The 16,188-nt window shown below is 49.9% G+C and overlaps 1 protein-coding gene across 1 annotated transcript in view; it reads left to right on the top strand.

Moving 5' to 3' along the window:
• KCNIP3 (potassium voltage-gated channel interacting protein 3) overlaps positions 1 to 16,188 on the top strand; it is a 94,679-nt gene that overhangs the window by 24,497 nt on the left and 53,994 nt on the right. The gene's annotated exons all lie outside the window — the stretch shown is intronic.

A 16,188-nucleotide genomic window follows, 5' to 3' on the forward strand; every position in this document is an offset into this window, starting at 1 on the left:
TCTCTTCCACAGGGTCTGAGTGACCCTGCAGAAACGTGCCCTCTGCCTCCGTGACTGTCGCTGCATAGGTGTCCAGGTCCCTGCCATCTTCCTGCCTGCCTCTGGCCGGTGTAGCCAGGACCATCACCTAACCTCCTCCAGGTGTGAGTCACACCCGCCTGGCCCTGCATCCCCCAGACTCCGGGGACACATGCCCAGATGCCTACAGGCTTCCCAGAAGCCCTTCAACTGGACAGAGACCAAAGGCCCCCTGGACGGGGAGAGGGGTGGAGGGAAGACGCCCCAGCACACCAGCCGGCCTTTCCAGGACCTTCCCTCCCTTCGCCTCGCCAGCCTTTTTCTTCTCTGCCCTCTGGTGGGGCCAAGAGGATGAGTCACAGAGTCAGTTTCTCAGTCCCCTCATGTGACCTGCAGAACTGGTCTTGGCCTTGCTGACCTCTGCCCAAACCCAACAGGAAAAGTCACGCTTAATACCTGCATGTCAAACGTGGAATCCACACCAAGATGGGGAGGGCCTCAACTTCTGGGCCTTTTATCACACCTTGCCGCAGGTGCCCAGGCCCAGGGCTCCCAGGGACAAGGCAGGGACGGGGCAGAGGCCAGGAGGGGCCAGGAGAGAGGGCTTGGGCTCCAGAATGAGGCAGCAGAGGCCCCAGGTTACAGACAAAGGTGGGCACTGCTGGCTTGAATTGTCAAAGCATCCTTCTCAATGTGTTAAAAATATCATTCTACAAATAGACAGCATGTGTCAGGTCCTACTGAAGTCCTTAATGAGGCAACCAGCAGAGTGACAAAGCAAAAAAGAAACAGATTTTTAGAGGGGCTGGAAATAAAAGAAACATGGACATGTTATTGCTCAGGCATGAAACTAAGAAAGATTCAGGGCGGAAGCCACCACCTGTGCGGTTATCTTCTCCCCAAGAGAGGAGAGGATGCCATCGCGTCTTCTCAGCTTTACAGGCTTGTGAAACGTCCGGGCCTCTTCACCGCTTAGTTCTGCTCCCCTGGCCAGTCAGGTGCCCTGCAGGCACTGGACAGTGCCCCAGCAGGGCCCAGGAGATCAGCCATGCTCTTGGGTTTTATTTCTATATTTTGAAAACAATGTTTAAACAACAAAGAACCTTAGCTCTGCCACTTGTGGCTGTTACAAGGTGAAAGGACATTCAACATTTCACAAATTTATTTGAGTGCGGCAGCAGCAAACCAAAGGTGTTGCTGTGCTGTGCTTAGTCGCTCAGTCGCGTCCAGCCCTTTGCGACCCCCTGGACTGTAGCCCACCAGATTCCTCTGTCCATGGAATTTTCCAAGCAAGAATACTGGAATGGGCTGCCATTTACTTCTCCAGGGGATCTTCCTGACTGAGGGATGGAAACCGTGTCTCATTGCAGACAGACTCTTTACCACTGAGCCCCCTGGGAAGCCAGGTTGTTGGGAGCATACCCGTGAAGAGAGCCGGTGGGGAGGTTTTTTATAAAGAGCCAGAAGCAAAGCAAAGAAGCTGATTGGCTGCAGCTTAAGCCATTGTCTTAGTTGTCTGTCTGTGATTGGTTGCTCGTAAGCTGCCTTTTCTTGGATTCAGGTGCGTTCACTCTGGCTTTTTAGGTTTTGGTTTGCTTGCATGAGCTACCAAGGCATCAAAGCCACCTCAGTCCAATGGCCTCTTGTTTGTTTGTTTAATTAACTTATTTATGTATTTGGTTGCACCAAGTCTTTGTCGCAGCACACGGAATCTTTCACCGGGGTGCAGGAACTCTCTAGCTGCGGCACACGGGCTTAGTTGCTCCGAAGCCTGTGGGATCTTAGATCCCCAGCTAGAGACCGAACCAGCATCCTCTGCATTGCAAGGCAGATTCTCAACCACTGGCCCACCAGGGAAGTCCCTGGCCTCTTGTTCAGTTGCTTTAACAATTCCTCCCTTTTGGTCATCCTCTCCTGCATAAGAGATTGACCAACAACTTGGTATTACTGGGAATTCCTTGATGGTCCAGTGGTTAGGACTAGGTGTTTTCACTGCTGAAGGCCCAGATTTGATCCCTGGTCGGGGAACCAAAATCCCACAAGCCATGTGTGGCCAGAAAAAAAAAGTAAATAAAAAATTTTCGGTTTGTAATTCCTGTCATTCTCAGTGGCCCTCAGGTGATGCGCCTCGTCCTGCACCTCCTAGGTTTTGCTGTTGGCCACGGAGAGTTGTTTCTGCTCTTCATCTCATTGTCCACCGTGTTTCTGTCACTCCAAGCTCAGTGAGACCATCTGATGTACTGCTCAGGAACTCAGACTCGTATTTAAGACCCCTGAGAGCACACAGCCCACCAGGGAGACTCCAGTGGTGACTGTCAAGAGGTTAATACCAAAAGTCTGAATATACTTCTTATTTAGGGCCAAATCAGTTGGTATCAAGTAAATCAAATAATGTACCCGGAAAGGCATCAGCCTGTTTTTTAGCCCAGTGGCTTATTTTTTCAATTCTTGTATTTGAGTTTCTTTCATACCAGAGTTGTTGACCCAAGTGCACCAGGAGGTCATTGCTATGGCACAGATTCCTCCTTGTTCAGCCAGCAGGTAATTTAAAGCAGTACTATTATCTGAAACCACTTTATTGGCTCAAAATAACCCCCAAGTCAAAGAGGCATATTTGGAAGGGGCATAGTTTCCTACCCCTCATTCCTCACCTTTTAAGTTTATCCCAGAAGTCTTACAGTCTAGACTGAGTTGGTAGTTGGCTGCATCTCACCGAACCAGTCTCTTAGTCCTGAGAAGAGGTCAGTTCAGTTAAACAGTTGCCCCTTTGGCAACCATAAATCTGTTCTCTATGTGTGTGAGTCTATTTATTTTTCATAGATGAACTCATTTGTGTCATATTTTAGATTCAACATATAGGTGATATCATACGGTATTTGTCTTTCTCTTTCTGACTTACTTCACTTAGTATGATCATCTCTAGGGCCATCTATGTTGGTACAAATGGCATTATTTCATTATTATTTATGGCTGAGTATTATTCCCTTGTGTGTGTGTGTATATATATATATATATATACCTATATTAATTAAGAATATTCAATACGTTTCTAAATTCTGAAGAGATCAGGTAGAGAGAAAAGGATAAATATATGCCATTTTTGTTTACAAAAGTATACTTTACCAAATTTCTGTGATATAGATTACTTAAAAGAAAGGAGAAACAGGGTTCTTTTAATCTGGAAAACAAATTATTAAAAAAAAATCAGCAGTTTCTCAAACAAAGTTGTAAAATTATAATTGCTCCCATCAGCACTTCCATCCTCATGTAATTAATTCCTTTCCTTTTCCATTATGGTTTATTATGGCATACTGAATGCAGCTCCCTGTGCTATACAGTAGGATCTTGTTGTTTATGCACCCTATGTATAATAATTTGCATCTGCTAACTCCAAACTCCCAGTCCATCCACCCTTACCCTACCTCCCCTTTGGCAACCTTACGTCTGTTCTCTATGTCTCTGAGTCTGTTTCTTTTTCATAGATAAGCTCATTTGTGTCATATTTTAGATTCCACATATTGGTGATATCATATGGCATTTGTCTTTCTCTTTCTGACTTACTTCACTTAATATGATGATCTCTAGGGCCATCTATGTTGGGGCAAATGGCATTATTTCCTTCTTTCAGCTATAAAGCTGAGTATTATCCCATTGTGTGATCTTCTTTATCCATTCACCTGTTGATGGACATGTAAGTTGTTTCCATGCTTGGCTATTGTAAATACTCCTGCTGTGAACACTGAGGTGCATGCATCTTTTCAAATTAGAGTTTTCTTTGGATATATGCCTATGAGTGGGATTGCTGGATCATATGGCAACTCTGGAACATATGGCAGAGAGCAAATTGCCTACATCTGCTGGATCATTGAAAAGGCAAGAGAGTTCCAGAAAAACATCTATTTCTGCTTTATTGACTGTGCCAAAGCCTTTGACTGTGTGGATCACAATAAACTGTGGAAAATTCTGAAAGAGATGGGAATACCAGACCACCTGACCTGCCTCTTGAGAAATCTGTATGCAGGTCAGGAAGCAACAGTTAGAACTGGACATGGAACAACAGACTGGCTGTATATTGTCACCCTGCTTATTTAACTTATATGCAGAGTACATCATGAGAAACACTGGGCTGGAGGAAGCACAAGTTGGAATCAAGATTGCTGGGAGAAATATCAATAACCTCAGGCAGTTGACACCACCCTTAGAAAGTGTCAGAAGAACCACCCTTAGAAACTGTCAGAAGAACAGCAGAAAGTGAAGAAGAACTAAAGAGCCTCCTGATGAAAGTAAAAGAGGAGAGTGAAAAAGTTGGCTTAAAGCTCAGCATTCAGAAAATTAAGATTATGGCATCCAGTCTCATCACTTCATGGCAAATAGGTGGAGAAACAGTGGAAATAGTGACAGACTTTATTTTGGGGGGCTCCAAAATCACTACAAATAGTGACTGTTGCCATGAAATTAAAAGATGCTTACTCCTTGGAAGAAAAGTTATGACCAACCTAAACAGCATATTAAAAAGCAGAGACATTACTTTGCCAGCAAAGGTCCATCTAGTCAAGGTTATGGTTTTTCCAGTGGTCATGTATGGATGTGAGAGTTGGACTATAAAGAAAGCTGAGTGCCGAAGAATTGGTGCTTTTGAACTGTGGTGTTGGAGAAGACTCTTGAGAGTCCCTTGGACTGCAAGGAGACCCAACCAGTCCATCCTAAAGGAGATGGGTCCTGGGTGTTCATTGGAAGGACTGATGTTGAAGCTGAAACTCAAATACTTTGGCCACCTGATGTGAAGAGCTGACTCATTTGAAAAGACCCTGATGCTGGGAAAGATTGAAGGCAGAAAGAAAAGGGGACAACAGAGGATGAGATGGTTGGATGGCATCACCGACTCAATGGACATGAGTTTGAGTAAATTCTGGGAGTTGGTGATAGACAGGGAGGCCTGGCGTGCTGCAATCCATGGGGTCGCGAAGAGTCAGACATGACTGAGTTACTGAACTGAACTGAATGGCAAATCTATTTTTAGTTTTTTGAGGAATCTCCATATTGTTTTCCAAAGTGTCTGTACCAATTTACATTCCCCTAATACCATGCAATTAATTCCTGATTAATGCTTGACCTTCGGTCAGTAGTTTTGTGAATTCGTCAGTTTTCTCCAGCAGCGTTCTGAACATTCTGATTTAGTGCAGTGCTATTATGATCTTCAAGTTATCAGAAATCTGTACTTGTAAGAATTCTTTCCATAAATCTCTTTGAAGAGGAAGCACTTTTGCAAAAGCATCAGAGTAAAACCATCACTGTCTGTAAACGTCAAAAGACTTAAAAGTGACCATGGCTAAATAGCTGATGAGATTTCTTTATAATGCAGTTGACAAGGAATTTTTATTATGTCTGTGACATACAACATTTTAAGATCATAACTAGAATTATGATTATATTATACCAGGTCATATCAGATCTCTAGAAATCTTGACACAATTTCTCATTCTAAAACAACCACTTATCCTACTTGAAAACAAATAACTCTTTTTTCCCTTAAAAATGCATTTCCTCCTTTTATACCTTTTCTTACCCAAAACGCATCCTACTTTTATTGTATACAGTCATTTCTCTTATCATTTCTCATAGTTTCGTTTACATATACTGATTAGATTTCTTAACCCTTAGAAACCTTAGTTTCTAGTGAAACTAAGAAATTAGCAATTATGGACTACTATGCCAGCATTCTGTAGATTGGCAAACTTATTAATACATTTCATAACTTCTAGAAGCATATTGTCCACAGTGAAGTTTCCAGTGTGGCACAAAACATGTTTATTAACAGACCCAAATATCTTTCATCCTTCTGTAATAAGAGGCCAAAAATATGTAAACCCGTGTTCAGTAATAAATGTTTCAGTATTTTACCTTCGTTGGTGGGAGGGCAGCCTCATATGCCGTCTTTTGATGCTCTCACTCGGCCGCGTGAGAATGCGCCTTGGGCCTGGAACACTTTTTTACCAAGAGATATAAGGCCCACACAGGGACTTCCCTGGTCGTCCAGTGCCTGAAAGTCCGAGCTCCCAACGCGGGGGGCCCAAGTCTGATCCCTGCGCAGGGAACTAGAGCCCGCAGGCCACAACTGAGACCCAGTGCAGTCAAATAAGTAATTTTTTTTTAAAAAAAGGTCTCACATTCTGTGCTGGGCTTTTCACCTTGTATGGAAAAATCCCTCCTTGTCTAATTTTTTGAGTGTTCCTTTGTCTCTGCTTAAAGAATCTGTCTGCAGTACAAGAGACCTGGTTTTGATCCCTGAGTCGGGACAGAAATGGCAACCTGCTCCAGTATGCTTGCCTGGAGAATTCCATGTACAGAGGAGCCTGGTGGGCCACAGTCCATGGGGCCGTAGAGTCAGACACGACTGAGCGACTATTTTTTTTTAAGGCTCGTGCATTTGACGGCAGCTGGCCACTCACTGTTTTACCCGTCCTCTGCGGGGAGGGGGCAGAGTTCTTCCACTGTGGCATGAGAGGGGTGCTCACAGGTCAGCTGCCCTGTGCCAGGTGCCAGGAGAGGGGGGCCGTGGGGGCCAGTCTCCACCATCATAATACATCTAGCTTGGTCTCTTCTCCATGTAAGTAAAGCATCCCATCCAGGGCTGTTTCCCCTGGAGACGCCAACAGAAGGAAATGCAATAGGCAGAAGTGTTTTCAGTCCCTCCCTGGAGCTGGTTCCTGGTGCTCCGTGTTCTTCTCCCTGGGGATTGGTAAAAAGACCGGGTGAGCTTTGAACTGCTTCTGAAGCTGCTTTTCTGTTCTTGTAAAGACGCAACTTGAAAGGCCAGAGCCGTTGTTTGCAGTTCCTCAAAGAATTGCGTTGCTGCCTGAATAATAATGTCAAGGGCTGAATCCACCCATCCAGTTTGCTTCTTTATACCAGGGAGAAGATTTCCCACTAAGATGGAAATTTAAAAATTTCTATATTTTAGATTTAGACCTGCTTGTATCTTTGGAACATTTCAATGCATTGTTCCACAAAGGCTTCAGAATGCTGTCTTTCCCTCTGTATGTATAGTTCTATTTTAGCTTGGGTAGGAAGGCCTCAAAAAGTTCCCATCGGCCCTGAATATCAGTCTCTAATCCAGCCAACTTCTGACCATACAGCTCTTCTTTTCTCTTTTTTAAACAACAATTTTTAAAAATTAATAAATTAATTTTTCTTTTTGGCTGCCCTGGGGGCTTTCTCTCGCAGCAATGAAGACCCAGGGCAGCCAAAAGTAAAAATTAATTAATTAGTTGCTGTGAGCAGGGGCCACGCTTCATCGCAGGGCACGGCCTTCTCGTCGCGGTGACTTCTGTTGCTGGTGGAGCGCGGGCTCTAAGGCACGAGACTCAGTAGCGCAGCACACGGGCTCAGTAACTGGCGGGTGGGCTTAGTTGCTCCACGGCATATGCAGTCTTCCCAGACCAGGGACCACACCCGTATCCCACGCGTTGGCAAGGGGATCCTTATCCACCAGGGAAGTCTCTTAAAGAAAAAGTCATTTCCAATATCTTATCTTCAGGTTTTAGCTGGGACACACAGGAAATATTCCTGGCAGTATTGAACTCTTTAAAAGAGACGATTTTGATTCATTTTGTCTTAGAAACTTCTGCACATCAATTAAAAAAAAAATGCATCTCATTGTTTTGGAGAAGTTTGGGACCGATTTTCCCCTAGGGCCTTTTGTAAGTGGACAAGTTCGTCTAGGTTAAAAGTTCTCCACTGTGGCCACTGTAATTCAAGATTATCTTTGGTTAGGTTCATGCGCTTGTCCAGACAAACGCGGATTCTGGGCCTGTCATTGTTATACCCAGTTATATCAGTTGGTTAGTCCAGATGGAGGAGGCCCAGACTCTTTAGACTCAGAGGAACCCATTTTCTCCTTCCTCTCCTTCCCTTCAAACAAAATTTTATACACCTCAGGCCTCGTGGGTAGCCATTCCCTTCTCCAGAGGCTCTTCCCGATCCACGGATCCAACCTGGGTCTCCTGCATTGCAGGTGGATCCGTTACCATCCTTTACCAGGGAAGCCCACCTCAGGTCCAGCTTAGGTCTGACGCACTCCAGTGGAAGTCAGAGGAATTCATCATGTTTTGTTTGGCCCCCGTGTACCTCGGGACCCAGTCTGGTAAAGGAAATGCTCAGAGAGAGTCAGAGCTCGTAACGCAAAAACTGTGGAGCTCAGTTATGCAAGGACTTGCCCGTGACCTTCAAGGGTAGTGAGAGAACAGCAAGTGTAAAGGGGTCAGCACGTGGTGGCTGTGCCTGGTTGCTTGTTGCTCCCAGGGCTGTAGGTGGGGGCCGAGGTGTCTCATTCGAATTGCACCTCTGACACCGGAGCTGTGAAAAGGCAAACGCAGGCACAGGCAAGCAGGCAGCGCCACGCCAGCCCACCAGCATGAGCTGTGTGAGATGTTTAAACAAGAGGCCATCGCACCGAGGTGCCTCTAATGCCTTGCTAGCCTACGGAAGCAAGCCAAAACCTTAGTCAGTCAATGTACTTGAACTCGAGAAAATCGAACTTGAGAACAACCAATCACAAACAGCTGATTAGGCGTTCCCAAATAAGATGACCACTTCAGCCAATCAAATAACTTCCTTGTCCTGCTTCGGCCTCTTCTTTATAAAACCCAGCCCCCAGCCCCTGTTGGTGGAGTGCTCCTAACTCAAATTAATAGACGTTCATACCACACATACCATAATTAGACTGTGAAAAGTAAAAAGATAAAAGGAGAAGGTTGTTGTCACATGCATGGGGAAATCTCTGCACCAGTGGTGTGACCGTTTACCTTCTCCACCCGACACCAGAGTGGTCTCCTGAACTGGCTTACCTTACGTTGGTGCGTGGCCTTGGGGAAGTTGCTTGGCCTCTCTGAGCCTTAATCTCCTCGCCTATTGAGTGGGTACAACAAAGGGTGGTTTTGAGGGTTCTACCAGACTCTGTAAAGGGTCAGTGAGGGTAATGCTGTCCCCTGTGATTTTAGGGGCACGGCTGGTGATGTTGGGGATGTACTGCATGACTCTGAGCTGGAGTTCCTTCTTTCTGGGCCTCGGTTTCCTTATCTGTGAAATTAGAGCTGAAGAAGGCAGTTTTCGAGGCCAAGTACCAGCTCTAAAATCTGTGATTTGTCCCCATCCCCTTTAGCCAGGTAGAGAGGCCTGGGAGCGTGGGATGTATCTAAGACTCCTGCCTTTAAAGCCACTGCCCACTCCTTCCTGGTTTCTTCTTAGACGCTCTTTCTGGGCCCTGAAAGGCTCTGGGTCCTTCCACCATTCAGAACATCTGCCAAGCCTCTCCCCAGGGCCTTGCTAATGAGTTAAAGTTCATTACAAGTCAACCTTGAGCACCTCACTCTTCCTTAGCATTTGCCAAGAGGTTGGGATTCTCCCAACTGATATAATAGGCTGCTGCTGGACCCCACCTCTGCTCAAGGCTCTACCCGCCTGGCCTCCCCCACTGCCTGCCTCCAAACGGCCACTTCAGAATAGGAAGGAGAGGCTGGGTGGGATGCAGAGGAAGGGCTCCCTGGGCACTGACTGGAAAGGTGCTCTGGGGGGACCCCCAGGAAGGCGTTGGGGAGCCACCTGCCCAGACACAGGGGCCCCAGGGGTCCTGTGCCAGACACCTACCCCAGCATGGGGTGTGTGTGTGTAGCAGGGCATCTCTGCTGCTGTGGGACGCAATTCCCTGCCCTCTGGGGCGGAGTAGGATTGGGGGTGATTTGGGATGGGGCAGGGTTGGGGTGGGGAAAGAATAGCTTCCAGATGCGCCAGGATGGGAGGAAATGTTTTTGCGGCACTTGGGGTGGTTCAGGAGAAAGGCAGAACCCTGGTGACTGTGCCTGGGGCTCCCGGACAGACAAGCACGGGCGAGCCACTAGTGCCTGTGGGCCTGACCACACGCCGGCGAATGCCTCCCCCGCTCGTTGCCTGCGGCTCTCTTGACAGGCATTCCCCTGTCTTCCACCAGAGGGCAGCAGTGACCAATCTGTCCACCAAGCTGGACCTTTTTTTGTTAATTGGAGGATAACTGCTTTACAGTATTCTCTTGGTTTCTGCCATACATCAATATGAATCAGCCACAGGTATACATATGTCCCTTCCCCCTTGAACCTGCCTCCCTCCTCCCACCCCAGCCCACCCGACTAGGTTGTCAGAGAGCCCCAGTTTGAGCTCCCTGAGTCACACGGCAAACTCCCACAGGCTCTCTGTTTTACGTGTGGTAGCGTGTATGCTTCATGCTCCTCTCTCCACCCGTCCCCCTCTGCTTCCCGCACTGTGTCCACAGTCTGTTCTCCACGCTTGCCTCTCCACTGCTGCCCTGCAAATAGACTCACCAGTACCATCTTTCTAGATTCAAGCAGGACTGTTTTAATCTGAAATCACCAGCTCTGCATTTTCTGGTGGCCGAGATGGTAAAGAATCTGCCTGCAGTGCAAGAGACCCAGGTTCGATCCTGGGTCAGGAAGATCCCCTGGAGGAGGAAATGGCAACCCACTCTAGTATTCTTGCCTGGGAAATCTCATTGACAGAGGAGCCTGGCGGGCTACAGTCCATGGGGTCGCAGAGAGTCAGACATGACTGAGAGTCTGAGCATAGTCTGCATTTTCTGACATAACTCTCCCTGCTTACCCAGCATTTCACACCTTTGGGGGTTAGAGACATGGGATCTGGGGCTCCCTGGGCTGACACCTCTCTTCCAGGACACCTCCTGTCTGCTGATGCTCTGAGCTAAGCCCAGGACAGGCTGGGGTCCTCTCACCAATGGGCCTCCCCTCCCCTGCTGCCACCTGTTAAGCGCTGCCTCGGTCCCTAGGGTTCTGTGTGCCTGGTGGAGGCGCTGCCCTCTCAGGTCACCCCCGGAGGCCCCAGAAAAGCAGGGTGAATGTCCCTGTGAGCGCAGGCCTTCTTTAGCTGTCCTCCCCTGTGGATAAGGGACGAGGCTCAGACAGGAGTCGTGCTTTTGTGCTGGGCGGAGGGTGCCTTGCCTTGTGTGCGTGCTCAGCCGACTCTGTGCAACCCCACAGACTGTAGCCCTCCAGGCTCCTCTGTCCATGGGATTCTCCCAGACAAGAATACTGGAGTGGGCTGCTGTTTCCTCTTCCAGGGGATCTTCCCTGTTGTGGTCACATTCCCGAACAACGATGATCAAACCTGCATCTTTTGTGTCTCCTGCATTGGCAGGCAGGTTCTTTACCACTGTGCCGTCTGGGAAGCCCAGATGTGGGGTGGGGGAAACCTCTAAGTGAAACCATTAGGTATCATTTTGGGGGCTCCAAAGAGCTCTGGTACCATAGTCCTTTATGTCTCAGGCCAGAAAAAATTCAGCAAGAGATAAAGTGAAAGATGAGAAGCGTTTTATCAGAATAGGACGCTTGTGAGGCTTACAGGTGGGCGGGCGAGGGAGTGCCATGCCCTGAGACCTTACCTGACTACAGTTTTATAATCAAAGGGAAAGTCAGGAAGAGGGAGAAGAACTTCTTTTTCTTGAGTTGTTTAGTCCCAGGGTTGTGTTCGACTCTTCGTGACCGTATGGGACTGTAGCCCACCAGGCTCCTCTGTCCATGGGATTCTCCAGGCAAGAACACTAGAGTGGATTGCCATTTCCTTCTCCTGGAGATCTTCCTGGCCCAGGCATTGAACCTACGTCTCCAGCAAGTCTGCTTTGCAGGCAGGTTCTTTACTCCTGAGCCACTGGAGCGGGAGAGTTTTCTTGTCCCTGTGTGGTCAAGCTAGGTCCACAAATTATTGTTTTGTGTGTGTGCAGAGAGCATGTCCCAGGGGTCACTGACTTACTGAGCTTACTGGGCAGATGTGGGTCTTAAGCCACCATTGTTTCATTGTTTAGGGCACGTCTCCTGCTTCGGTTGCATGGTTTTGTGCTAAGCAAGCCTGCTTTCTTGAGCAATCATTAACTTACAGGCGTGTCCCATTTTTCTACTTTCTTGAGTAATCATTAGCTTACAGGGTGTCCAGTGTTTCTTTCTACTCACCATCCCCTGGTGGGCTTGACTAACTGCCTACTTTGTCTCCTTACTCTGTATCACATCCACAAAGCACCTGCTGTGCCTGGCACAGTATTGAGCAGGGTTTGAGGCCGTGGGAGGGGAGAGGAGCTGGAGAAGACTTTCCTTCTGGCCTCTCCCCACCGCACAGGGCCCCCCCGCCCCGACATCTCCCCACAAACACTCCTGGAAACCTGCCGTGGTTGGGCGTTCAGGATCAGGCCTGAGTCGTGGAGATGTGAGCATACCCCCTGTGCTGGACAAGCCTGGAGCTCCGGGTTCCCTGCACCGTCTGGGTGGCTGTGGGGTCAGAGGCAAGGGTCTGGGTGCAGTTTATCCTCGCCCTCCACGAGGATCTAAGAATCCTCTGTCCCCCATCTTCCCTGGGCCTGGGAAGGGAATCCAAGAGCAGGCCCCACCCCTCCCCCAGACCTGGGGCACAAATGGAAACAGTCTGGAAAGAGAAGGTGAGCTGCCCAAGGTCTAGGTCTGGGAGCTCCCAGGACTGTGCTCTGTCCTCTACTCCATGAGGCTGTCTCAGCCTCAGTGTCCCTCTCAGGAAATACAGGGATTCGGGGATGCTAGTATCCTGTCTCCGAGGAGGGCATTGGATGCGGTGTGGGCTCAGCTCTTTCCAAACACAGGACTCGGAGGTGGTGGAGATGAGTCTTCAGGGAGACCGGGAACCACCACGTGCTGTCTCAGCTGCATGTGTGTGCAAGTGTTTGTGTGTAAGAGTGTGTGTGTGCATGAACCTGTGTGTGTGAACATGCGTGTGTGTAAGAGTATGTGTATGTGTGTTTGAACCTGTGTGTGTGTATGTGTATGTGTGTGAAAGTGTGTGTGTGTGAGCTTGTGTGTGCGTGCTCACCATCTACATGTCTTCCATAGCCCTTGTGGGCTTCAACACACCTGTGTTTCCAGAGAAGAGACCAGGCCCTGTCTTGCAGCAACAGCCTCAGCCTGTGATGAGAGGGTCCTTATTTTACTTTAATTTTTTGCCGCACTGTGTAGCATGAGGGATCTTAGTTCCACGACCAGGGATGGAACTCAGGCCCCCTGCAGTGGAAACGGGGAGTCTTAGCCACTGGGCCTCCAGAGGAGCCCCTAGGGGGTCCTTAGAGATCAGTGAGTGCCCCATGGGACAGCCTGGCCCATGCATCCCCCTTCTAGCATGGATCTGAGTGCAGGGGCTGCTGGGCAGAATGTGCCTGGCAGAGGAGCAGACAGAATCCGGGCCCCCTGTCAACTGTGACCTCTAGATATGCCCTCAGGCATGCGGGCAGCTGGCTGGGGCCGGGCACCTCTTAGTGTCTGGTGGAAGGACAAGGGGGCGCCACGGTACAGGAGAAGAGCACAGAGAATGGGTAGGTCTCAGCACAGCCCCGGGGTTCCTAGAAAGGGTGAGAGGGACCTAGACTCTAGTTCTGGCTCTGCCACTTACCAGCTTTGTGACCTTGGGCAAGTCATTCCACCTCTCTGAGCCTGTTTCCCCACCTGTAAAATGGGGGGTAAAGATAGACAAACTCTCCTTTCTGGGCTGCCGTGAAGATTAAATAATAAGCAGCACTCAGCCCAGAGTGCCCAGTACACAGAGTGCGTCATTAACATGCTGGCTCCCAGATCAAGGCTGCAGGGCAGCCCCACAGCAGCCCCATCTCGCATTTATGGGACTCCTGTTGACAGCATCCCACTTCTGAGACTTAAGCTGATCCTATATTTTAACTAAGCAAGCATCCTTTTAGACCAGAGCCCTAAGCATCCCATACAGGCCTCCACCTCCACGGGACTTACACTTATTAAAAGCCAGACTCCGCCGCCCGCCAACTCCAGACACTGCACTGGGAGGGCTTGTGTGCCCTGAGGTGGACCCCATCAACCCATTTCACAGATGAGTCAGAGGTCCAGAGGCTGAGCAGCCCATGAGATGTGAGCAAGCTAGGAGGACACTTCAGAGCCCATGGCCCTGGGGAGCCTATGGCATGGGGGCCCTCACACAGGGCTGGCCAGGCTCTGAGGGGTGGGGCTGAAGCTGCTTTTCTCTGGGCAGCCTGATGGCGGTCTGTCGAGCAGGGACCCCTGCGTTAAGCACAGGGTTGGCACACACATTCACAATTAAGCCAAGTAAATATTTACAGCCATTATGACGATTGATCGCCTTCGACCCTGTGCTCTGCTGTGAGAGAGTCCTGCTTACTCATGCTTTCTTAAAACCAGCCTCTCCTCTCACACATCTTTAATAATTCATCTCCTAATTGTCTCCAAACGCAAACCCGAAAATGCCAACTCAGGGCCTTCCTCCCCTCTCTGGTCCTCCTATGGCCCTCCCTGCCCGCGGGGGGGGGCCCTCACTCCGTTTCTGCTGCAGCCCCGGCCCCCTGCTTGGCCTGTGATCACTTCAGGAGGGACCCGGGCCCAGTGGGTTCCGTGCTCCCCTGCTCCGACTGCTGTCCCACAGGGAGGGGCACCTGGAGCAGCCAAGATGCCCGGCTGAGAGGCGGCAGGAACCGGAAGGTGTGGCCAACACCCCGCAGTCTCCGAGGAACGGGAGGGAGGGGGGAGGACACGGGCATCTTGGGGTGACGGGGGAGGCCACCCTGCCTGGGGCCCTGGATGGGCCTCTGGCTTGGACTGGGGGGCGCGGGTGGAGCCTGATCACTGCTACGGCGCCTCCTGGGTGCCAGGCATCCCTGGGCTTCTTGGCTGGCGGTGCTCTCTGGCGCCCTCTGGGGGCCATCTCCATAAGGGGAGACGGGCGGGGGTGCTGCAAAGGTCTCATGTGGCCTGTGTGGACTGGGTCCCAGCACTGCCTATCTGGGTGACCAGCGGATACTAAAAGCCCCATTCTGGGCTTTCCTGGGAGTCCAGTGGTTAAGACTGCGCTTGCAATGCAGGGGGCACAGGTTTGATCCCTGGTCGGGAAACTAAGACCCCACATGCTGTGCAATGCAGCCAAATAACTGCCCCACCACTCTGAGCCCCACTTCCCACATTCCTCGAGGTCCAGCCAGGTTGACACAGAAGTGCTAGGGAAGAGTTGCCCACCCCCTCAAGCAGAGCGTCTTACCGAGCCAGGCCTGACTGGGGTGAACTCCACGGCAGGGGGAGAAAAGAAGGACGCAGGGGGAGAAACGAAGGACCCCGGGATGATGGTCTGTCCTAGGTCAGCACCCGCGGCTGCCAGGGAACCACAGGCCAGGGTTCCCCATCCCCGTGAGGTCTCTGGGTTGGTCCTATGTAAACTTCCAGGCACCCTGCCCTCCAGTCCCAGGCCAGGCTGCGAGCACCCGGTTGTATTTTCACTCTGCACGTCCTTGGGTTTGTCCACCAGGTGCTGTCCTGAGCTCTGGAGACACAATACACAACAGGGAACTGGACAAGTCAAATTCCTCTAGAGATTTTTTTGTCTTTTAATTAATTTTGCTGTGCAGGGTCTTAGTTGAGGCATTCAAGATCTTTACTTGTGTCATGCGAACTCTTAAATGCAGTATGTGGGATCTTAGTTCCCTGACCAGGGATCGAACTCATGTCCCCTGTGTTGGGAGTGTGGAGTCTTCGCCACTGGACCACCAAGGAAGTCCCCCTGCTAGAGTCTGTGTCTGTGTGCTTGGATGTGTCTGACTCTTTGTGACCCCGTGGACTGTAGCCCGCCAGGCTCCTGTGTCCATGGGATTACCCCCAGGCAAGAGTACTGGAGTGCTCCGCCATTTCCATCTCCAGGGGATCTTCCCAACCCAGGGGTCAAACCCACATTTCCTGCATTGTGGGCAGATTCTTTACCGAGTCACGAGGGAAGCCCCACAAAGATGGGATTTTAAAATCAAAAGGCTGGACGGAAGTTGTCCAGGGCAAGCCAAGCATGAACGCCAAGATTTAAGGGTCTCTGGCTCCTGTGCCCACCCCCTGAGCCTGGCCCCTGGCATCTGCAGAAGGGATCAACTGTTTATTCTGTCCTGAAAAGCACTTATCTGTGTCCCAGACCTTCATTTTGTTCTACCCACTGATCAAGGTGAGGCCCCCAGCTGTTTACAGGCTTGTGGGTCTAGAGGTGGACCCATGATCCAGCAGCCAGTCATGGAGGGAAAACTCCCCAGGGCAGGGCGAGCACCAGGCCCAGACTGGGGCAATGAGAGCCCTTCCCAGATCTTCT

Source organism: Bos javanicus, chromosome 11 (assembly GCF_032452875.1).
Source record: "Bos javanicus breed banteng chromosome 11, ARS-OSU_banteng_1.0, whole genome shotgun sequence".
NCBI lineage: Eukaryota > Metazoa > Chordata > Mammalia > Artiodactyla > Bovidae > Bos > Bos javanicus.